Below are 25,717 nucleotides of genomic sequence, written 5' to 3'. Positions count from 1 at the left end.
TGACGGGGGAGCAGTTGCGGCCCTAGAGGAGACGGATGAGATCCTTCAACAGATCCCAGAGGACTGCTTGGATCATGCTAGCTAGGATTTCCAAAGAAGGAAATGTCTCCTGCGCCGACCAATGCTACGCCTGTCCATTTCTGGCAGTGGATGGAAAGCGTGGATTTTTACCCCAAGGGACGGCTGGGATTGAGGGAGATCTGTTGACACAGATTTCTTATGTGGAGGACTCCACAACGGCTCGATTTTTGGAAGATGTAACTGTCCGTCCGGGACTGCCGCTGCACGCACTCATGCACGTATGCATGGAACCTTTCGAATGACGTGGGTTTAGTCGTCTAGGGATCCCCTGCTTGATGAACGGTTTGGATTTCATATATGATGGTTGAAGGTGGGCCACACCACACCCAAATGGACGACTCTCGATCCAGCCTGCTATAGGCGGAGAATGAGAGAGAAATCCCTTCTTTTTTCGAAACTCATTGGGTCAACGCATATTTGACTAACCCAACGGTCTGGTGCATGTCATGCACATAGGCCTACGGTGCACATGCACTCTGTGTGGACCCCACCGTGGTGGAATCTTGCAATCCACATCGTTCATCCTTCTTGGTGGTCCCATTTGAGGCATTTGGCCATTAATCAGGATGATGCAATGCTTGGGTGGTCCCTAAGTTGTGATTTGGAGCATTATTTAGGGTTTTCCAGCAATCTGAGGGCCAAATCACTCTGAGTTTGAGTATTAACTGTCCAAAAAGAGTCCTGGCCCTCCTAGGAGACTCTGGTGTCATGTCTTTAGGCATTGATGGGTAGTTTTGATACGTAGGTCTATCCCTTGTCTTAGTTTTAGTTTAAATCTAGGCTTACCATTATATTAGCAAGGTTTAGTAGTAACACCCGTGTACTGAAGATGTGAGGTGTTACAGTCTACCCCCCTAAAAAAATTTGTCCTTAAAATTACCTGAGGTGTGTTGTTGAATAGGTGAGGGTACTTCTCCTTAACCTCTGCTTCCCGCTCCCAGGTTACCTCTTCTTCTTCGTGATGCAACCAAAGGACATTGACCAATGGTATAGTCTTTGTCCGTAAGATCTGATCCTTGTGATCCAGGATGCGGATAGGGTCCTCGATATAAGAAGCATCGTCTGTAAGTTCAACCTACTCCCAGCTAATAATGTGTGACTTGTCTAACATGAACATGAATACGTGAAAGATGTTGTGGACACTGGCCAATATAGTCTATAGAACAAGGCGGTATGTTATAGCTCCCACGCGATCCAAGATCTTGAAAGGTCCAATGAAGCAAGGTGATAAATTTCCCTTCTGCCCAAATCTCATCAAGCCCTTCATAGGCGAAACCTTTAGAAATACATGATTTCCCGTTTTAAACTCCAAGTCGCGACATCGATTATCTGCATAGCTCTTCTATCTGCTCTGGATAGCCCGAAGTCATTTCCGAATAACATCGATCACCTGAGTGGTAACTTGGACGAGCTCGTGCCCTAGCAAGCTTCTTTCTCCTATTTCTACCCAACACTGCGGAGCTCAGCAGGGGCAACCATAAAGAGCTTCGTAAGGAGCCATGCCTATGCTGGATTGAAAACTGTTATTGTAGGTAAATTCAGCAAGAGCCAAATGATCGTCCTAGTTTCCCTTGAGGTCGAGGACACACGCCCTCAGCATGTCTTTCAGAATCTGGTTCACCCTCTCTGTCTGCCCGTCTGTCTGGGGGTGAAAGGTCATACTAAACTTGAGTTCCGTGCCGAGCTCTTCCTGTAATCTTCTCTAAAAAGTGGACGTGAATTGGGAGTCGCGATTTGATATGATTTCTCGGGGAACCCCGTAAGATCTGAACGATTTCACGAACATACAACCTTGTCAGATCATCAATCAAATCTATCATACGAATGGGAAGGAATCGAGCAGACTTCGTTAGCCTATCCATAATGACCCATATCGAGTCGTGTTTCTTCTGAGTCCTAGGAAGTCCAGCAATAAAGTTCATAGAGATGTCGTCCCACTTCCATTCTGCCAATGGTAGTGGCTGAAGAAGGCCTGCTGACTTGCGATGCTCAGCCTTTATCTTCTGACGCACCATACATCTTGTTACAAAGCCTGTTATATCTCTCTTCATGTTTCTCCACCAATACTGCCTCTTCACGTTGCTGTACATCTTTGTACTCCCCGAGTGTATGGCCATTCTAGAATGATGCACCTCTACCATCACCACTCTCCTCAAATCTACATTGTCGGGCATGCATACTCACCCCTGATATCGTAGACCGCCATCACCACCAATCCTCCAACCGGGCATCTCCTCGCTCCTACGCCTCTCCTTCATCTTGGTAAGCCATTCGTCCTGGTCTTGGGCAAAAATTACTTGGCAAACCAGGGTCGGCTCCGCAGTTAAAAGAGTCATGTAAGCATCTGGCTCATCGAGTGTAAGCTGGATATCAAAGTCTTTGACAAACTCCATCATTTCTCATTCCTTAATCATCAGGGTGGCTATCATCTCATGTTTCTTCTTTCGACTCAGAGCATTGGCCATAGAGTTTGCCTTTCCAGAATGGTAAGATATATCAAAGTGGAAGTCCTTAAGAGTCTCCATCCACCGACGCTGGTGCATATTTAAGTCCTTCTGTGTGAATATATATTTCAGGCTCTTATGGTCAAAGAATAACTGGAATTCCTCCCCATAGAGCTAGTGCCTCCATATTTTTAAGGAGAAGACCACAACTGCCAATTCTAAGTCATGCGTCGGGTAATTCTTCTCATGTTTCTTCAACTGTCAAGAAGCATAAGCGATCACCCTGTCATTCTACATCAGTACGCATCCTAGACCCAACTTCGAAGCAACGCTATACACCACAAATTTCTCCCCTTCTTGTGAAAGAGTGAGCACTGGCGTTGATATCAATCTCATCTACAGCTCCTGGAAGGCTGCTTCCGTATTCACGTCTCAGGTGAATCAGGTGTTCTTCTTTGTTAGTTGAGTAAGCTGTCACGCGATCCTCGAGAATTTCTTGATGAAGCACCTGTAGTAGTAACCTGTCATGCCCAAGAAGCTTCGAACCTCAGTGATCGTGGTAAGCTGTTTCCACTTGGATACTGCTTCCACCTTAATGGGATCGATTGCTATGCCTTCTGCTTTTACTACGTGCCTCAGAAACTTCACTTCCTCTTCCCAAAACTTGCATTTGGACAGCTTAGCATATAGCTAATTTTTCTTCAAAGTACTTAGGACCATGCGCAGGTGTTGTTCATGCTCCTCTTGGCTTTTGGAATAAACCAAGATGTCGTCAATGAATACGATTACAAACCGGTCTAGGTACGGTATGAAAACTTGGTTCATTAGGTCCATGAATACTGTCGAAGCATTTGTGAGGCCGAAGGACATTACTAAGAACTCATATTGCCCATAGCGAGTCCTGAATGTCGTCTTAGGGATATCCTCATCCCCAATTCTCAGCTGGTGATATTCCGATCACAGATCAATCTTGGAGAAGTATCTGGCTCCCTTGAGCTGGTCGAACAGGTCGTCAATACACAGCAGAGGGTATCTGTTCTTCACTTCATTCAATCACCAGTAATCAATGTTAAGACGCATCGACCCGTCCTTCTTTTTCACGAAAAGGACTGGCGCTCCCCACGGAGAAACGTTGGGGCGAATGAAGCCTTGGGTCAGCAGCTCGTCTATCTGGCTCCTAAGTTCTTCCATTTCGCAAGGGGGCATGCGAAATGGGGGCAATGATATAGGAGCAGTCCCTAGTTTGAGATCTATGTATAAATCTACCGCTCGTCTTGGGGACAGCCCTGGTATCTCTTGAAATACCTTGGGGAAATCCCGCACTACTGGGATTGGGCTGATGGTGGACTCGACTGATTCTTATTCGTCTAGGGCTTGCAAGCTTTCAAACGTACTATGCCTATTTCTTCCCTTCACTGTAAAGGAGGTCTACTCAGGGATGGTTATAGTGACTATTTTGCCACGGCAGTCCATCATTACCCTGACTTGAGAAAGTCAATCCACACCGAGGATGATGTCAAATCGTTTTATAGGCATAATGATTAGGTCCACAGCCACTTCGTGGTTTGCGAGAGTTAGGGGACATGTTTTGCATACTTTGTCTGTTTCAATGAATTTACCCATGAGGGATGCTACGACTAAGGGGGCATGCATTCGGGTTGTGTTCGATTCTAGCCTAGTTGCAATAGTAGAATCTATGAAAGATAAAGTTACGCCAGAATCAAATAAGAGGAGTAGAGGAGTACCATTGATGTGAGTTGTACCGTGGATTGTCTGGTGAGGGTCTTCCTCAGTCTCAGTAGCGGTTACTGCAAACATGCGAGTGGGGGGATCCTCTGCTGAACTGGAGGTCCCGATTAGGTGGCTGCGACTTAGGTGCCGCTCTGGCTGCTACCAGGTTCGACTGGGGGCAATTCGCTAGTGGTGAGATGCCCTTGTCCCTCATTCTCTTGAAGCAGTTCCGTGCATGGTGTCCAGCTCTGTGGTAGTAATCGCAATTCCTACTAGGAGGCATGGGCGGAGCACCTACAGGTATGACCCTAACTCTTCTCTCTGGTACTGGTGGGGCAGGAGGCTCCTGTCTAGGCTTGGCTAGGGTGTCCCTAGCTGGGGGCTGAGCCCTCATGGTGCGCTCAAAGTCTTTATCCACCCTCATGGCCTTGTCCACCAGCTCCGCGAAGTTTTCGAAATCCCAGGCGCATAGTCGTGACTGAATCCCCGACCTAAGCCCCTCCTTGAACTTCTGTAGTTTGTACTCCGTATCCTCCAGGGCCTTGGGCACAAATCGAGAGAGCTCAATCAATTGGGCCTCATACTAGGCAACAGTCATACTGCCCTATTCCAATTTTAAAAACTGGGCTATCTTCTCATTCCTGCATGACCGGGGGGAAGTACTTCTCCAGGTGGTAGGCGTCCTCTGTTCGAAGTATTACGAAGGTAGCCCTCACGGAATAACCTGGGGGTCAGGAGAGTCCTCCACAGCTTCTGACCTTATATCCATATTTACCACTCCAGGCGAAAGGCCTAGCGTATATACGGGGCTGCGCTCTTGCTGGCGCTCTGGCAGCGGAAGGGGATGTATATCGACTGTATGGGCCCGCTGCGATCATAACACAGGCGGCATGGCTCCCTATGAGGTCGGAATTTTCATGATTTAGGTAATAGGGAAAAGTGATCTTAGTCAAATAATGAAGCAACACAAGGGTTAAATATCCGTCACCCGGCTTGCCGCATACATAATGGCGAACATTTGCCCTCACACGATACACGAATCGAGTTCCTAGTCTAATCAATACCCCTGGTAGTATTTCAAGGGGATTGAGGTTTATGTTTCTAGATTCAAAAGACTAACCTAATATTTTATAAGGGATTATAAGTTTATTTCTAGCCTTAGCATCATTTAGAAAATCTTTTTAAGGAACCTAGGATTCCAATTCATATTCTAAATCCCTTCTAGATACTGGGGATTTCTTTGTAGGTTTAAGTGTTTACTCTACTAATATCTGGGGGAGCCTAAGTATTTTGTTTTTACATTTGTTCATCCTAACTACTTTTTAAGGAAATTTCCCTAAGTTAATTCCATATAAATTCTGTATGTTGATCCCACAGCCTGGCTATCTCAAACTCCACTCTGATACTAACTTGTAACGCCCCGATTTCCAGAAGTCGAGTACAAGACTCGTTCCAGAAACCCTGAGTGTTAATAAATCAGATAACTAGTGAAATACCAAAATCAAAGTGTGATAGCATAAGCAAGCAAGGATAGTATCATATGATCTGAATATTTGGCCCACTCAGCTGGGGGCCTTAATTACAAAATTTATAAGTTTCAAAGTAATAAATAGCTATAAATAAATATTGTGCCTACTAGTTAAGACCAAAATATTTAGCCGCTTCCTGCTACGACTCCTCTTCATAGTATCCGTCTTCAGATCCCGCCATCGCACCCTCAGGGCTGGTGCTACCATCATCTTCATCTACACCTGCATACTCTGTACGGTTGGATATTCGATAAATGAGTGGTCAACTCAGTGTGAATTCTCCTCAAGATTATACACCATCGCCTTAGCAAACATAGTTTAAAGAAAAATAAGAAAACATTCCAAAACAAGCAGGATGCAATCTTATTTAGAATGCATGGATATATGAATGCACATCGACCTGGGGATGCTCATCCATTCGAACTTGGGCTCGTCACCCATGCATAAGCCTGTAGAGCTGGACCTGAGTCCGGCCCAGCACCCCTACTAGAAGTTTGGCTCAGTCCAGAGCTTGTGGCCGAGCTGGGCCTGGTTTCTGGCTACGGCCCAGGTTTGATTTCAACCTGGTATGAAGCTGATTTTTAAAGCAGATTCGGACCTGACTCAGCATGGCCCTACGTTGCACCCAGCCCAGATTTCCAGCTCGGATTTGTGACCTTCCTTGGCCCAAATTGTGGCCGATCTTAACCTTGATTGGCGACTGGTTTGGCTCCGAACATCGCCATATGAATGGGTTGGATGACATATGAACATCACGGTGGGCCGGGGATGTTTCAATGGCGGGCGTTTCCATTCCCATTGTTCCCTTTGGTTCTCATCATTTTTTGGTTTCACAGACCAACATGATCTTGATCTGGTGAAACTGATGGACGTCTGGCTCGGCCCAGAACATCTGTTGGACATCTCTCAGATTATCCTAGCCATCTGATGAAATGGACACTGACAACCAGTGGTCCATCATCATCTGTTTTCATTGAATAACGGAGATGGGGCACTCGGCCTTACCTGAATCTCAAGCTTGTTGGGTCGAATCAGCAAGAACACCATTGCTATAATGGCTTGGGATCAGTCTACACAGTGAGTTAACTCAGTATTAAGCCGAGTCTGGGAGACTGCCAGATTCCACTTGAGCTTGGGCTGACCCGGACAACTGGTGTGACCGCACCCCTTCCCCCTCTCACACTCTTTCTTGGCTCTCTTTCTCTTTCTGTGTATATTAGTGCTTCTGGTATGCACTGACCCAACTCGACCCGAGCTAAAACGGTGCGGGTTGGTGCAGTGCAGCACCGAGTCCACAATCTGCTTCGCTCTCTCTCCCTCTCTGGATCTCTCCTACCTCATCTATTTCTTTCCCTCTCTTGAATCTCTCCTTCTCTTCCTCCTACAATGGCTCAACTGGACTGCACTGGTTCAACTCAACCCGCACAAACCGGGTCGACTCATGGCGGCACCGAGTTCGCTCTCCTCAAGCCTCTCTCTCTCTCTCTCTCTCTCTCTCTCTCTCTCTCTCTCTCTCTCTCTCTCTCTCTCAATGAACTCGAGGTGAGAATCCCGAGACAACGGCCTGGCTTTATAGGGCTGAGGCACATGTGAACGGCCCATCCAACGGCCATGATTCGGTGGCCGGTTGCATGCCTTTTTCTCAGGTTTTTGCATGCATGGAATCCATCCATCACCGGGGATGGGTTCCTGCTACTATGGCCCACAGGAAAAGCAGATTTTTACCTTCAATGGGGCCCACGTCATCATGGTTGGTTTTCGGCTCAACGAGGAAGATGATGTGGCCGATCATGGTCGATTTTTATTCACGGTATATTTTCGTGATCTGGTCCATTTGAACGGGTCATATGGGACCTTTGATCATTGTGGGGCCATTTGTACCACCCACCATCGTCATTTACTCACACCCGGCGATATTTTCCGCCCCATTCGAATTTCTTGCGAGATGAGACATCTCTGACGAGAGAGCAGTTGCGGCCCTAGAGGGGACGGATGAGATCCTTCCACGGAGCCTAGAGGACTGCTTGGATCACGCCAGTTGGGATTTCCAAAGAAGGAAATGCCTCCCGCGCCTACCGATGCTACAGGCAGTTGCCTGTCCATTTCTGGCAGTGGATGGAAAGCATGGATTTCTACCCCAAGGGACAGGTGGGATTGAGGGAGATCTGTTGACGTGGATTGCTTATGTGGAGGACTCCACAATGACTCGATTTTTGGAAGATGTAGTTGTCTGTCCGGGACTGCCGCTGCACGCGCGCATGCACGTATGCATGGAACCGTTCGAACAACATGGGTTTAGTCGTTCAGGGCTCCCCTACTTGATGGATAGTTTGGAATTCAAATATGATGGTCGATGGTGGGCCACACCACACCCAAACGAACGGCTCTCAATCCAGCCTGTTGTAGGTGGAGAATGGGAGAGAAATCCCTTCTTTTTTCAAAACTCATCGGGTCAGCGCGTATTTGACTGACCCGATGGGCTGGTGCACGTCGTGCACGTAGGCCTGAGGTGTACGTGCACTCTGTGTGGACCCCACAGTGGTGGGATCTTGCAATCCACGCCGTTCATCCTTCTTGGTGTCCCCATTTGAGGTATTTGGCCATTGATCAGGACAATCCAATGCTTGGGTGGTCCACAAGTTGTGATTTGGAGCATAATTTAGAGTTTTCCAACAATCTGAGGGCCAGATCGTTTTGAGTTTGAGTATTAATGGTCTCAAAAGAGTCCTAACCCTCCTAGGAGACTCTGGTGTTATGTCTTTAGGCATTGATAGGTAGTTTTGATACATTGGTCTATCCCTTGTCTTAGTTTTGGTTTGAATCTAGGATTACCATTATATTAGCAAGGTTTAGTAGTAACACCCGTGTACTAAAGATGTGGGGTGTTACAGTTCGAGTGGTTACCTTCCAATCAGTGATACTCCACCTCTATGGCGGTAGGACCGCGGTTTCCAGCGAATGGTGGTGGTAGGAGAGGGGGGTTTCTCAATTCCCAGCTCCCTTCCACACTCTACTCCTCTCTCTCTCTCTCTCTCTCTCTCTCTCTCTCTCTCTCTCTCTCTCTCTCTCTCTCTCTCTCTCTTGCTAGAGACTGTTATGGGAGTGAGGGAAAAAGAGTTAAAGGCTTATATAGCTTGGGTTTTGCCCAACTGGCCCCGGGGTGGTAATTTCTACCACAAGTTACCTTATGGGACACACTTACAGTTTTTGGGGCTGTCCTGGCCCATCCATGCCATGGAATAAGTGGCTCATGACCTGATGAGGGGCTATCCAAAATTTGGTGGCAAACGAATGTGGAGATTGATCACAGGGGTCCGATTCGCGATCAACGGTCACTGTCCTTCGATCAAGGGTCAGATTCGATGGACAAGGGCAAGGAAATATCTTTGACCTTGGTGTGAGTTTGGGTGAAATCCGGTCGAAATGTCATAATTTATTGTCCTAAGTGGTGGGCTAATTGTTTTAAAAATTCAGATTTTAGGCTATTAACTTGGGAGAGTTGCGTTTCACAAGCGCCAGCTGGATGGCGCAAATTGTCCATTTTTAGGTGTCGTTTTAGTCCATTGTCCGTGATGGACCACAAGCCCAGTAAGGTCTATAGCTTCCCATGGTTTCGGATTTATCTACCCCTTTTGGGCGTTGCACGACCCGTACAGGCCGTCGCCAAGTATTATTAGGTAGACCGACTCTAAGGCCCGCCCTTAACCCGAACACGTTCAGACTTGATCGCATTAGATGCTTAATTTGTTTTAATTTATTGGTGGTGGGCCCCACATGTGCAATCGAATTATGTGGTCGTATGGCAATCCACTAGTGGACGCCTCAGGACACTGTTCTAATTGGCCCGGGTATTACAATCTACCCCCCTTGTAAATAAATTTCATCCTCAAAATTTGTACCTGATCGTACCGTTTGAGTAGGTTTGGGTAATGTTTGCGGATCTAGGCCTCCGTCTCCCAGGTGGCCTCCTCTTCGTCGTGATGCGTCCACAGCACCTTCATTAGTATGATTACTTTGTTTCAAAGCACCTGCTCTTTCTTGTCCAAAATTCGAGTGGATTGGAGGATATAAGTGGCATTTTCCTTAAGCTTTATGTGCTCCCATTTGATGACATCAATGGGGTCGGGGACGTATTTCTTCAACATGTAGACGTGAAAAACATTGTGTACCCCGGCAAGGGGCGTGGGTAAGGCCAAGAGATACGTGACAGGGCCTATGTGGTCAAGGATTTGGAAAGGCCCAATGTACTGCGAAGCGAGCTTCCCTCTCTTGCTAAAATGCAAGACTCCTTTCATCAACGAGATCTTTAAGAATACGTGGTCCCCTGCTTCGAATTCTAAGTCCCTTCGTCTTGTATCAGTGTAGCTCTTCTGCCTACTTTGGGCTGCTAAGAGGCGGCGCCGAATAATTTTAATCTTCTCGATGCTCGCTCATACCAAATTAGGTCCTATTAGGCTTTTCTTGCCAATCTCGGCCCAACAATGTAGAGCCCGACATGGGCTCCCATATAAAGCTTCATAAGGCGTCATGTCAATACTAGCATGGAAGCTATTATTGTAGGCGAACTCGGCATAGGGAAGGCAATCATCCCAACTATTTGGGAAGTCTAGTGCACAGGCTCGCAGCATATCCTCCAATATCTGTGTAACACCCTGAAAATCAGGGGTCGTGCATACGCTCGACTCCCGAGTTTCCGAGGTCACTTATAACCAGTTTTCATTAATATGTGATTAATCCAGTCTAAATGCGCATTCTGGAACTTCTTGGAACATGAAGCACAACCACACAAGTTTACTGAAATAGAAGAAAATCAATTATACTTATATATACATGCCCAAAAGAATACAAACGGGCGCACAAGGTGACGCCCAACAAATTCACAAAAAGAATAACATGACCAAAGGAATAAATCTGAGCCGCTACTCGACAATCCAACGACTCATCTACTGATTCGACGGGATCCAGCTCATCAACAGGAAGTAAGGGAACTCGCCCTCCTCGAGGCTCGCGTCGCCAGGCTCCATGAAATCTGTATCTCTTGCATCTATGAACGGGTCTGGTTGGTGTTTTAAAACACCGTCCCAGAGTGGGAGTGAGTGATCAACTCAGTGGGTGCTATTAGTCTTAGTTGTAACAAGCATCAATTATAATAAGAATTTAATGAAAAAAACAATCAATCATAAACATCTATCTAGTCTTGTTAATGTGCATGCATGCAAGATGATATGATGTATGCCCTCACCACAACGCTCCCTCGTGCGACAACATCTAACGATCGCCAATGCCAACACTCCCTCAGTGCGACCTCAACTGCCGAGTCGCCAACCTAGCTAATGGCATGCAATGATGATGTTAAACGAGTTCTTAGTTAAGTCCATTCGTCCAGCAGATTTGGAAATCTGATACACCCCACGTATCAAATGCCCTGAACTAGTTGCGAGGCCAAGACCCCCCAATGTGTGAGGCCGAGACCTCGCGATCCTTGACCCCGTCGGGTTTTCCCCATCCCCGACTTCAAGCACATGGGGGTGCTGAATGTGGGTTCGCTCGCGGTCACCACGGGGAGGCGCGTCACCCTAGCGTAGGCCGACAGCTCGAACACAGTGTCCCATTCCACCATGCCCGGCTCACGAGGCTGTGGACCATTTTCCAGTGGGTTATTGATGGGCTACCTCGGTTGTAGGGTGTCACAGGTTCCATACAGATGTGAGCAAACAGGGTTAACAATCATGGTTGGTTAGACAGTAGGCTAGACCGCACGAGTCCAGGCGAGTGCGAGGCGGAACAACATCGGGTGCAAGCAACCCATGTAGTCTAACTACTGTCACCCACCCGTACTCGCCCCAATCCGCGGGTTTAGACTCAAAGCGGTCCTGCCAACGAGACTGCCTTAACTCTCCTTGTTTTCTTGACCAACCCTAGGGTTTGGATGGTAATCCACAACATGTCAACGGACAGAGCCATCAACTAGCAAATTATCATCATGTTCTCACACCTCAATCATATAATTCAAATTCGTCTAATAAGCAAGCTAACACAATTTATGAGCAATGGTGCATATGTGTTGTGTGTGTGGGTGAGGAAGTTGCTCACTTCCTACAACTCATAGAAACAATTACATAGGAATTTATAAGGCACGCATACTATAGGGCATCATCATATGAGCAATCCAACAAGTCATCAACAAGCGATCATCAAATTTGCACCAAGTCATGTAAGAAGTAAGAATAGCATCATGTGAGGAAATCAAATAAAACATACAATTCCAACCACTCTAAATAAACATGAATTCCTAGGTTTTCTCTATACTCTCTAAATGCATCAACCAAGCAATCAAAATCATTAAACTCATATTGAAATTGGTGCTAGGCCACCTAGGAGTAATAGTTCGCACCTATGGATCGTTGAAGACTTGGAAACGACCTAGGAGGATGGATTTTTTTTGGGGTTGAACGGCCGGAATCCCTAAAGCAAGCATTTGTATGTTAGAATCCATGCCAATCTCTTCTCAGTACATGGATTTCAAGAAAAATGGGTGAGGGGTTTTACCTAGATGACCAACGGACGATTCTTGTGGTTGTAGTGTAGGGATTTCCTTGGAGAAGGGGTAGAGAGTTGAAAGGTTGAGCTTCCTTGGGCCCCACCATCAACAACACCCTCCTTCACTCTCTTCTTCCTCTCTCTTTCTCCTTCTTTCTCCTCTTTCTCTTCTCCCTTTTTCTCTCTTCTCTCTTTCCTTCTCTAGGGCAAAATCGTATGGGGAGAGAGAGTGCCCAAATGAGGCCCTTTTATAATGCCAGATTTGGTGGAAATGGCCCCAAGTGTTGGGTTTTTACTATACTAAACCTATGAGAGGCTCTTTTCAAGATCTAGGGCCCACTATAGGGTGTACATAATGATATACACCATAGGATAGTTAGCCCTAATGATGATCTACGTATGAACATGATCGGCCCGCCATTTGGATGCGCCGATCGACAGATACGATTAGAAGTCTGTTCAACGGTCACTGATAGTCGATCAGGGCCGCGGCTATACGGATATGAGCAGGGAAATATCCTTACTCCATGGGTAAAGTTTGATTGCAAACTGACGGTCCGAAATCCTCAACTTTGCATAAGAGTGGACGACTCAATTCACTTAAGTTCCAACTCCTTCCTTTAGGGTATTTGCACTTCTCATGCACTCGTCCTTCGACTCAAGTTGACCGGTTCTGGACCGTACCCAGATCCGATTCCCACGATGGACGTCAAGCCCAATGAGACGAACATTATTCTATAGTTTTGGAACTAGTGGTCCACCAACGAGCGTCTAGAGCTTGTTTAGATAACTAAGGAAGTTCTGGTGGTCCTCTGGCCATGAAACTTATAGGATAGGTGCTCCATGGCCCAATGAAGGGCCATGCAAAATTTGGGGATGATCGGATATGGGGTTTGGTCGCACGGGTCTGATTTGCGATCAACAGTCACCGTGCCACGATCGGGACCCAGATTTTGTGGGCGGGTGTAGAAAAATACATTAGACCCTCATCGTAAATTATGAAGAAATCTGATGGCTGCAATATCTTACATTTCAGTTTTTATTTACACGTGCCAGATTCTAATTTTGGCATTGGTGGGGCGCATCTGGCAAGTGCCAGATTACACTTCTAGGTGTCCACTGGGTCCGTGGTCCGCGATGATCCCCAAGCCTAGTGAGATTTATGCTCCCCTCAATTTTTATAATTTTCTAACTTTTCCATGTCGCGGTATTGCCCGCACGGGCTGCCGCCAAGTGTAAATGGCCATTTGGCTTGATGGCGCGCACTTGGCCCAATCACAACCCGACTGGTCTACTCTAATGGGCTAATCCTAACTTAATTTAGTTATGGCACCAAACCATGAGTAGTTTAAACGAACGGTCCTGCGGCAAATCCTACGAGGACGCCTCAGTACACTGTTCTGGTTGGACGGGACGTTACATGATTAACCGGACTTGTGCGGTTCTTCACTGGTACACCCTGTATAAACTGACATTGAGTGCTAATGGTCATTAAGTAATATTTAGGTTAATTAAATAAAATAAAAATAAAAATAAAAATTGATGGATTTTTGGAAATCCAAAACAGTGAAAATCAAGGATGTTACAATCTGGTTAACCCGTTCTGTCTGTCTGTCTGTTTGTAGGTGGGAAGCAGTGTTGAATTTCAGTTTTACCCTCATTGCCTCCTGTATCCGTGTTCAGAACAATGAAGTAAATCAAGTATCTCGGTCCAACACAATCTCCAACGGAATGCCATGAAGCCGTATTATTTCCTTAATATATAATTTGGCTAGGTTATCGATTGAGTTAGAAGCTCAGATCGGAAGAAAGTGAGCCGATTTTGTCAATCTGTCCACAATCACCCAGATTGAATCGTATCCCTTCCTTGTCTTGGGCAAGCCAAAAATGAAGTCCATACATATGAAATCCCATTTCCATTCGGCTACTGGCATGGGCTGCAAGAGACCCAATGCTCGACCTTTACTTGTTGGCAGGTGAGACAACGAGACACATAGTCAGCTATCTCCCTTTCATATTATCCCACCAGTAATTTTGTTTAAGGTCTTGGTACATTTTGGTGCTCCCTGGATGCATTGCTAATTTGGAGTTGTGGGCGGCACTCAGCACTTCTTCCTTCAGTTTAGGAAGGTTTGGGACGCAAAGGCGACCCCGGAATCGTAAGCCTCCATCGGAGCCGACTCTCCATTCGGACTCATCCCGGTCTCCTGCTACTCCCCTCATTCTCTTTAACAATTCATCGTCCCCTTGGGCCTTAATGATTTGGCTATCAATCAACGGTTGAGCGTGGACGTGGGCTATGACCTTATATGGCTCTTCCATTGTCAACTTCATGTCGAAATCTCGTATGAACTCTACCATGCTCCCTTCTTCTACCATCAATGGGGCTGCAAATTTCAGCGCCCTTTTACAACTCAAGGCATCCTCCACCAAGTTGGCCTTACCTGAATGGTATGAAACTTTGATTGCTTGCCTCCAAGTGCAGAGGTTCGTAAGTAGTATCCCGTAAATACAGGGTCGATCCCACAGGGAGATGAATTGTGAGAAGAAAAAAATAATCAAATGCAAAACAAACTAAGTAATAAAAATTAATCTGATGATTTGATTTTGAAATTTTTGAATGGATGTAATTTAACTAAATAAAATAATACCCAAGCTTCAAAGTTCCACACATAAGTTAATGTTCCAAAATCATGATGACTTGGATAACACAACTAAGATCTGGGTACTATGGTCAGCCTAATCGAAAAATAAAACAATTTAAATATTTTAATAAATGATATAAAAATTAGAAAATAATGGATTTGCACCATTGACATATATTCTCAGGCACCAATGATTTTAAGTATTCAATATCTATAGGATAATGAATATCAAAGAAATATAACAGGTTGAAAACCTCTCCTATCTAGAAAATCTGATTGATCTAGGGTAAGCCTATCCATCAATGTGGATCTCATATGATGGAAACATATGGATCTCACAAGAGGATAAAAAACAAAACCTAAATAATAGATAACATACATACACCATTCTTCTCATCATTAAAACAATCAATCATCATAACTAAAAAAAATATTAAACCCATGTGCTTCCCTTCTAGCTTGGGCTAGAGGGAACTTAGAAAAACATTATTAAATTGCAGAAATAAAAAGCAACAAGAAATAAAGAAAAAAGTACAAATAGAAAAGATCTAAAAAAAACAACTTACAAAGCTTTAATAAAACTAAAAACTCTTTAAAAACCCTAAATTTTGCTTTGGGATGCCTTGAATGATGTTTAAGAATGCCGTAGGAGGCCCTATTTATAAGTAGGGAACTCCAATTTTCGTACAAAGTTGAAAACCCTAGAAAACGCCTCAAATATATGTATTTTCTTAAAATAGACTTCTCGCTACATAGTTCATTTAAAACAGACTTCCTGCTGCGTCGTTTTCCAAAATAGACTTCAGAGCTTTAGAATATACTTTTCAGGACGATTTCAGGATTCTTCACTTCAAATCTTCGATTCTTTTCATTCCTCACTTGGTTTTCTTGGATCTTTGGCATGTGAATTCTTCAATCTTGGTTTCTTAAGATCCATCCCTTGCCTTGGTAATTTTTTAGCATCAAATTCTTACTTTTTAGCACCATTTTTCAATCCAAGCTCTTAAATTCACCTTGCAACACATACATGAGTAAAATAGAATATTAAGATGATTTATGTTCATAAAACCAAGATATAAATGGGGAAAATTATGTAATATTTGAGTCTCAACAAACTTCAAATTTGAAATCCTTCAATGTCTCCATCCAACAACGTTGTCTCATATTCAAGTCTTTTTGGGAAAAAATGTATTTGAGGCTCTTGTGATCGCAAAAGAGCTCGAATTCTTCCCCGTGGTGATAGTGCATTCATAGCTTCAAGGTGAAAATGACTACCACCAACTCGAGGTAGTGGGTGAGATAATTCTCTTTATGCTTCCTCAATTGTCGGGAGGCATAGGCGATGACCTTATCCTTTTGCATAAGTACGCAACCCAAGCCCACTCAAGAGGCGTCCGTATAGATGGTGTATTTGACTCCTTGTTCAGGCAAAATGAGTACCGATGTTGACGTCAACTTATCTTTTAGTTCTTGGAAGGTCGCTTCCTCTCTTTCGTTCCAGGAGAACTTGACGTCTTTTCGGGTGAGTTGGGACAATGGTCGGGCTATTTTTGAGAAATCTTTAATGAATCGGCAATAGTATCCCCCCAATCCATCGAAACTTCTTACTTCAATAACTGAGCCCGATTGCTTCCAATCTTGCATTGTCGCCACCTTGGTCAGGTCCACGGAGATGCCCTCCTTGGACACCACATGTCCCAAGAATTTGACTTCCTCTTCCAAAAGTCGCACTTCTGGAATTGGACAAACAATTGGTTTTGCTTAAGTGTCTTAAGGACTGCTCGTAGGTGTTTTTCATGTTCCTTTCGACTCTTCGAGTACACCAGTATGTTGTCGATGAACACGATAATGAATCTATACAAGAAGGGTCTGAAGACTCTATTCATAAGATCCATGAATACAGTTGGCGCGTTTGTGAGTCCAAAGGGCATGACTAGAAACTCGTAATGCCTAAAGGTGGTCCTAAATGTTGTTTTCTATACGTCTTCTTTCCTGACTCACAGTTGATGATACCCAGATTACAAGTCGATCCCTAGTGGGGGTGGCTAACATGGAGTGTGTGTACTGACATGGATGTGTACTAACAAGCTAACCAAAAAAAAAAGATTACAAGTCGATCTTCAAGAAATACTGGGCACCTTTCAGTTGATCGAATAGATCATCAATTCTTGGCAATGGATATTTGTTTCTCACAATGACTTGGTTCAGCCTCATGTAGTCAATACACAACTGCAAGGTGGCGTCCTTCTTCTTCACAAACAAGACTAGGGCTCCCCAAGGTGAGACGCTGGGTTGGATGAAACCTGACTCTAGTAGGTCATCAATTTGAATCCTAAGCTCTTCCATTTCACACAGGAGCATGCGATAGGTCAGTAGGGGGATAGGAGTGGTGCCTGGCACCAAGTCTATGGTGAAGTCGATCTCCCTTTGGGGAGTGAGTCCCGGTATGTGTTTGAACACATTGATGTAGTCCTGGGCGACGGGTGTGCACGTTAGTGAGGTTCGTCGTAACTATTTTCTAAGGAAGCATAACACAAGACTCGATGCGGATAGCTGACCTGGACTGAAAACGTAAAGAACGAGCCATTGTCTTCGTGGATCGTCATCGTCCAAGTTTCGCAATCGATCTCGGCTCTCATTGCGGTGAGCCAATTCATGCCCAAGATGACATCGTAATGAAAAACCTTTGTGACAATTAGATCCACATGCGCCCTCTTATACCCCAAGTCGATGGGGCAGCCTCAACACATTAATGTAGCTTCCAAGAAAGTCCCGGCCACCGCGATAACTCTCACTCCTGACATGGGAGTGGTGGGTAGTCTTAAATGTTTGACGGTCGTGCATGAAATTAGTGACATAGTGGACCTAGTGTCCACTAGAAGAAATATAGGGGTACCTTGGATATGAACCGTCACTTCCAATGCTGTGGGCTTGGGTGTGGCTGCATTCTGGCTTTCTGCCATCAGTGCATGGACTCGGGCTTATTATGGGAGGTTGGGCTGATGCATAGGCCGTTGTGGCGGCCTATTCTGAGGCGCAGGCGGCCTGCGGAACTAATGAGACGGAACCAAGGCTCGCTAAGAGGGAGCTTGTATGGCTTGCTGATGTGGTCGATTAATGCGCTTAGGGGTGGCCTAGCCATGGTCCCTTGTCCGGGAAAAACAGAAGGCCTCCGAGTGGCCCACCTTTTTGCAGTACTCGCAAATGCGATCGGGTCATGCATAAGCAGGTGGCGGAGCTGCATGTCAGGGAGGCGAGCTTGGGCGCGGCCTCTTCCCTGCAAATGACAAAGATTGTCCCTCTGCCCTGCCTCGAGGGCCTAGCTGAAGGTGGGCTCGAGAGACCCGCTCTCCATCCTGCTCAGATCGCAGGGACATTTCCACCAAATCGGCATATGAACGAATGTTCGAACAACACATTTTGGTGTGAATGCCGGCCCTTAAGCCTTCGGTGAAACGCCGCACCCAGAGCTCTTCATCAGCGACGATTCAGGGGGCGTAGCACGACAATTCGGTAAAATGATTTTCGTACTCGGCTACCAACATCCCTCCTTGTTAGAGGTGCTGGAATTCTCTCCTTCTGCTTTCTATAGGTCTGTGGGAAGTATTTTTGGAAGAAATGCGCCTCAAATTCTTCCCATGTCTAGACGAAATTTGTAAAGACAGCTCTCAGCACAGTCTCCCACAACAGGTCGACTTCCTTTTCAAAAAGGTAAGAAATCAACTCCACTTGCTCAACTTCGGATGTCTAGATCAAGTTGACTGACGTGATTTGGCTAGTCACTCCAACACTAGCCAGATAGCTAGAGTCAAAGCTCTGTCGTGCCTACGCCGTGATGTATACCTTTTATCCATGCCATGCCATACATTAAACCCCAAAAATGAGGCAGATCCAAATCTCATGTCAACCACATCACAGGTAAACAGTATTGATTAACGTCCACCATGAACCTTAAAAGTCCACTGTAAAAATTTCCTACAACCTACTGTAATGTTTATTTTCTAACTTGTTGATAAAGTTAGAGAACGGAAAAACACAAATATCACCTTGATCCAAAACTTCTGCAGCCCCCAAAAAGTTTTCAACAGTAAGTGTCCTATCCCCACTGTTTCATTTGGTGTGGTCCATCTGAGATTTGAATCTGCCTATGATGGGACCACTGGTGAGAGTTCTGACACAGATCATGGTGAGAGTTCTGACACCAATTAGCTAGCCAGTGATGGGACCACTGGACAAACAGCGTCCCAAGCTGATATTGTGTCCTAGGTCTCTATGGCCTTATCAACCGGTTGCATGGCCCTGGTAAAGATCAGGGTGGGCACAGAAAGTTTCCTACAATGGGTGTCGATATCCCCACTTTGTTTGGTGCAGTCCACCTGCAGGTGCAGTCTACCTTATTTTTTGGATCTTCTTAAATTTTGGTATTGTGCTCTACAATGATCTAAAACATGAATAGATGTACTAGATATATAATACACACGTCAAGGTGGGCCCATGGTAAGGGTTGCACCATCTTGGATGAAGCTGGGGTCTCACCTAATCCGCTCTCCTGTACCACATGGCAGACTACGGAATTTCTTGAGGTGTAAAATTTATATTAACCTCATGATGATGTATTTCTTAGATCTACACTGCCCATTCATTTTTTGCAGATCAATGTAGGATACTAACCCAAGAACAATGCAGATCCAAAGTTAAAGTAGACTACACCACTGAAAACAGTAAGAAATATTGATGCTACCGTTGAAAACTCTATGGCTGATATTTGTATTTTAACTTCATCCAAGTACGTGTGATTTCGTGAACAGGTCAGATGGAAAATACACCTCATAGTTGGCTCTAGGAAAGCTTCAACAGTAATTTGTTCCACTTGAGCTTTGGATGTACTCTATTATTGGGCTTATGATCTAAAATTATCTGAAAATTTGATGGATGGTGTAGATCTAACACAAATCATGGTGGGAATCGGAAAAGTTCCACACGATTAAAAGTTATGTTGTGTAGTTAGCAATGTATTTGGGAGAGAAATCCGGCATATCTTATTAGCTCGAGCCATCAGAAATGGTGTGGACGGATGACCAATGAGAAGCACTGACACTGGAATTTCTTGTGCGTTCAACACAGACAATCCACAAGGAATGAAGAGAGGCCTTCTCAAATGAGAAAGAATGAGGGCGGTTTTATCATTTTGAAAAATACAGATCAGAAACTGTATACAACCATAATACTACGTAACAGCTAGCGGCTACATGCCTTAATGGTGCAAACCTTAAGTGCTTTGATAGAAATATTTTAAAAGCATGCACTTATTTGACAGTACCTAAAAGATAAGTGCTTATATGGCAAATCCCTATAAAGTAATACACATCCAGACATCGTGTGCCCGCGCAGAGTTTACTCAATACACTATATATCATTCTTAGTTACTAGGTAATTGGTGTCATGCGAAAAGGAATTGTAAGAGGTACTACACATCAACTGCCCGATTTGTTTTAAATTATACCGGCGTGCCTTAATTGATACAGTAGCTTGATCAAAACCGATCAACTTTGACCCAAAGTGGGTCCTTACTCTTGCCCGGGTGGTAGACTCACAGGAGTTTCAACTCCCGATCAAGGGTTCGAGTACCCATAGGTGGTGAAACTCCACCAGCGTGAGTGTGTGGGGGTGTGTGTGTGTGTGTTAAAAAATAAAAAATAAAAAAATAAAAAAAAAACTTTGACCCAAAATGTTAAAAAAACATATACATGACTAAATTTTGAGAACATTGGTCCCTTACTCAGCCTCTCGCAAAAGTTTATAATGATTAGCCGATAATTAGAGGGTGAGGATATGGCGCAAGGAGGGACGTCATGAGGTCGATCACTATCTTCCTCCATGGATATTTACTATGAATTCACTGAGTTCTTTGGACTCCTCACGGAGCTTCCTCGAATCCATAAGGAATAAAAGTAGAAATAATTCATTATACATTAATTTTCTGAGATTGATTATATATATATATATATATATATATATATATATATATATATATATATATATATATATATATATATATATATATATATATATTACAAATCTTTAAGGAATTAAAACATCCGACGGAGTTTTAGACTTAATTCTAACACAGACACTCTAAAAACATGACTAACTATAAATAGTAAAATTTTTATTTCTATTAGACAGCCCCATGTCATTTTCCTATTACATTTTCCAGAATTATCAGAATTAGGTACAATAATACGATGGACATGATGAATGGGCCGTACGTTCATCAAGGAAGATCCTGACAGATGAATGTCTCGGATGTTCCACATATGTGCTACATCGACATTAGTGGGATGACCGTAGCATATGTGGATGTGGGGCTGCAAATAGCACTCCTACGCTAGCCATTTGTTTATTCACGGTAGGAAAGTGTCGGTGTCGGCTACCACAGGCTTACGTTCATGTCCAGCCAAGAAGGCCGCACAGGATAAAAAAGCTGAATAACATATAATGCGGGCGTATTGACCTTGGAACGCAGATTAGGTGTGACTTAGACCAGCCAAGGGAACGGATATGGCCTTGACCATCGAGCCCACCTCCATCTTTGTGTTGTATATCCACGCCATTGATTAGTTTTGCTGGGCTCATGATCAAAGGATGAAGTAGATACAAATCTTAACCGGACAATGCCCCATAAAATAGTGGTCATTGAATGCCCACCGTTAAAAAGTTTCAAGGGTTCACCTTAGTGTTTATGTTCCATCCAACCTGCTAATAAGGTTACACAGACCCTTATGAAAGGAAAACATAAATAACATATTGAACTAAAACTTTCGAGTCTCTGAAGAAGTTTTTGATAATGGGCATTTAATCACTACTGCGTCCACTTGAGATTTTATTTCCTTTATTTTTAAGTTCACGCCCAAAAATGAGCTGGCAAAATTAATGCATAGGGTGTGGATGTACAATACACATCTAAGGTTACCCCAGAATCCTGCCGCACCCACTCGAATCTTAAATCGGATTTCATACCGAGTTACTTGTTACACTTTTATCGAGGTGAGTAAACTCTATTGGGCCCACTGTGAATGTATATGGCTTATCCAATCCAGCCATCCATTTTTTCAGCTCATTTTAGGGGATGAGCCTAAAATTGAAGTATATCCAAAAAGCTTAATTGGACAATACCATAGGAAACAATGGGAATAGTGATTTCCACCCTTGAAACCTTCCTAGGGTCCACAGTGATGTTTATTTGTCATCCACCCGTTGATAAGATCACACAAACATAAATGAAGGGAAAACACTTCAAGCAGCCACATAATTAAATTTTTACACTTTTAAAAGAGGAAAAAAAAAAAAAAAAAATCTCTTATACTCTTGACAGCGTATGATGGATGATACTCAGGCATCTAGAAATTACTTGAATATTGTATATATAGTTATTTTAAGTGAATTAAACTGTCTATGTTATGTATATTAGCTTAATTTTATTATGAACCACAAAATTATTTTTATTTTTTTCTACACGCACCCACGCAGTAGTGGGGTTTCATCACCTATGGGTGGTGTTGAAACTCTTGTGAGTCTACCACCAGGGCAAGGGTAAGGACCCAACCAAAAAATTATTCCTATGTGGTTATCTGACTGTCAAATTGGTAGGTACTTATTAGATGGCTGAAAATGAAAAATATCATGTCCTATTTTTCAAAAAAAGTATCCACCATCCAGAGGTTGGGATCCAGCAACCAATATGATTTTTGGCCGGAACTCAATGGTCTTAATTTTCTTAATTTAATAAGTTTAACTTCGGTTAACATATCCGACATGTACCATTTTCAAGTGGCTGAGTATTAAGTATCGTAGGCAATCAAAGCACCAAATAATTCTCAAAAAGAAATTTCGAGCCATCTCATTGGACCTAAAACAACCAGTCGTTGAAATTATAAATTAAGATGGCTGCCTCACGACAGAAAAATGCTATTTGCCCATGACACAAATCGTTAAACTAAACACAAGTGTCCCACTAATAGGGTGGGTCACATGCGTAAGATACAGGTCATTCATCAACGGTTCACATAGCAAATCTTGCTGAAAAAATAAAAAAGAAAAAGAAAATTCAAGCATTCACTTCCGATTATCAGGTCACTCGTATATATTCAGGGTCAGGGATGACATGAGAACTTTCAACATAATTGTGTGATTTATAACATGATGAGTAGACCTGCACATTCATCATAGAGGAGCATGGCATATAAAGGCCGCGGATAAGTTCCTGTGCTAGAAACATTGGTGGGACCACCGTGATGTTTGTGAGAAATCTATCCCGTCCATCCATTGTAAAATCATTCTAGAACCAAAAAGGAAAAGGATCCAAGACTCAAGACTCAATTGTGCCGACACTAAAGGAAAAAGGTGGGTAGGGAAATTCCTATAGTTGAAACCTCCCTACACCGTTAGTAACATCATTCCTTCTGAGATGAACATCTATGGCTCCACAAATATTAGCCCGATTGAAAACTTCTATGGCTCCACAAATATTTCAACTGTGGACGATTCAATTCTTGCATTTTCGGCCCACTTGAATATTAGATCCAGCTCATTTTTGACTCATTTCTGAAAATCTCAAAAAACAGATGAACATGGTAAATTTCTCACAAACATCAAGGAAGGCCTCACCTAGGTTCGAGCACAGGAACTTTCTTCCAAAGCCTTTGGCAGGAAATCCACGTCCACATAAAGGTACCATTTTTCAACATGTGTGTGCGCCAATGTGGCATATACAGATACATGAGCTGGGCTGGGCATTTGTCTGGTCCCTGTAGATGAAAGGTTGATACCATTGGCTTTGAAAGGTTCAAATGGAAAGTCCTATGCTAGGTGTTCGCAATTTTGGACATATTTACTCTCATTATTAGTTTTTTTTAGAATCAGCCAAAAAAGGTAAATTTGCCATCAAAGCCAATAATTTTGGACATATTTACTCTCATTATTAGTTTTTTTTAGAATCAGCCAAACAAGGTAAATTTGCCATCAAAAATTAGTTTCTTGGCAGAAAGTGGTTGAGATTTTACCCAGAAAAGACTGCTTAGATTGATTTCGATTCCTTATATTGGCTGGTGTACCACACACCACCTACCTGGCTGGTGTGGGTAAGTGTGGTGCGAAAACCAGCTTGAGCTCCCGGTTGTATGAACTGTTCAAAGGAGATCAAAGTTATATGGGACCCACAATGATGTATTTATTATATTCATGTCGTTCATCCGTTTGACGAGATCATTTTAGAGCATGAACCCAAAAATGAATTATATCCAAAGCTCAAGTCGACCACACCACAAATAGCAGTTGGACAATGATTCTAGTTGTTAAAACTAGGGGTGTACATCGAGTCGAACAAAGTCGAGCTGGCCTCAGCTCGACTCGGCTCGGCCACTAGCTGACCTCAGCTCAAACTCGGCTCGGCTCGGTCCTCGAGCCTCACTGGATAGCTCAGCTCGGTTCAGTCAACACCTCGGGCCAGATCAAGCCGAGTTCAAGCCAAGATCGAGCCAAGTTCGCCATTGCAGCATTTTCACAATCACCTTGTCTGCACCTTCAAAATCTCACTATATTTGAGACAGTAGCAATGGTTTTACAGGTATTTTATCAAACACCTTCTAAGCAACATAAAAATCAAGAAAAAAATGGTGTTGGTTTCATATACATACCTTCCTTGCCACCAGCCACATTTCTTTGAGTCATTTCATCAAACGCTTGGTGAGCAACATCAATATCAAAGTAACCGAGTCACCGAACTGGTTTGATCTGAGTTCAATTCGAGCTGGGTTTGATCCGAGTTGAGTCGAGCCGAGCTGGGGCCAGCTCGAACTCATTTTCGAGCTCAAAAAATTCGCTCGAATTCGGCTTCAAACCAAGTCAAATCGAGCTTTTTCGAGTCGAGTCAAGCGAGCTAACCGAGCTAGCTTGGTTCGTGTTCACCTCTAGTTAAAACATTCATAAAGCCCACCATCACGTTTGTTTTTTATCCAATCTGTTCATAAGGTCACACATACGAAGAGGAAAAACAAATATCATATTTATCCAAAAACTTATGTGACCCCGAAAAAGATTTCAATGGTAGAAGTTCAATACCCCACTGCATTTTGCAGCGTGGTCCACTTGATCTTTGGATCTGTCTTATTTTTATTTTTAGGCTCAAGCCTCACGACAAGTTCACCAACTAAAAGGACAAAGATGGGACCCATAGAACTTGGTGACATCAACACACCAGCCGGTTCGGTGGTGTGAGATACACCAGCCAATCCACTTCATCTTTTAATGCACCAACTTTTCTTATTCCGTATCACCAGCATCAAACCTCTACAGGGTTCATGTTAATGTATATGTAAAATTCCTACTTTTGTGTGGTGAGAATTATTATTTGAAGTGTCAAAAGAAAAGGCTTGATTAGCTTATATAATTTGCACCAAAAGGAACAATGTAAAATTGTACTCATAACCACTAAGTTCATATGATGTAGTTCATCTGAGTTATTTTATTATGCTGATTTTGTGTTATCTCTTTACGTTGGTGGGTTAGTGTTGATTAACTAGCTTGGCGAAAGATAAAACACATGGTGTTTGCGCTCAGTTTGTTTCTTTCACCTGTAATATTCAAATGGGAATAAGTCTGCTACATGGATTTGTAAATTGATTCAGACACTTCTTACATCTTTGGTTGCATTTTTCAGATCTTAAAAATGACAACTGGTGGTACTCTG

Source organism: Magnolia sinica, chromosome 15, assembly GCF_029962835.1.
Source record: "Magnolia sinica isolate HGM2019 chromosome 15, MsV1, whole genome shotgun sequence".
Taxonomy (NCBI): domain Eukaryota; kingdom Viridiplantae; phylum Streptophyta; class Magnoliopsida; order Magnoliales; family Magnoliaceae; genus Magnolia; species Magnolia sinica.
Note: the sequence above shows the minus strand (reverse complement) of the source record.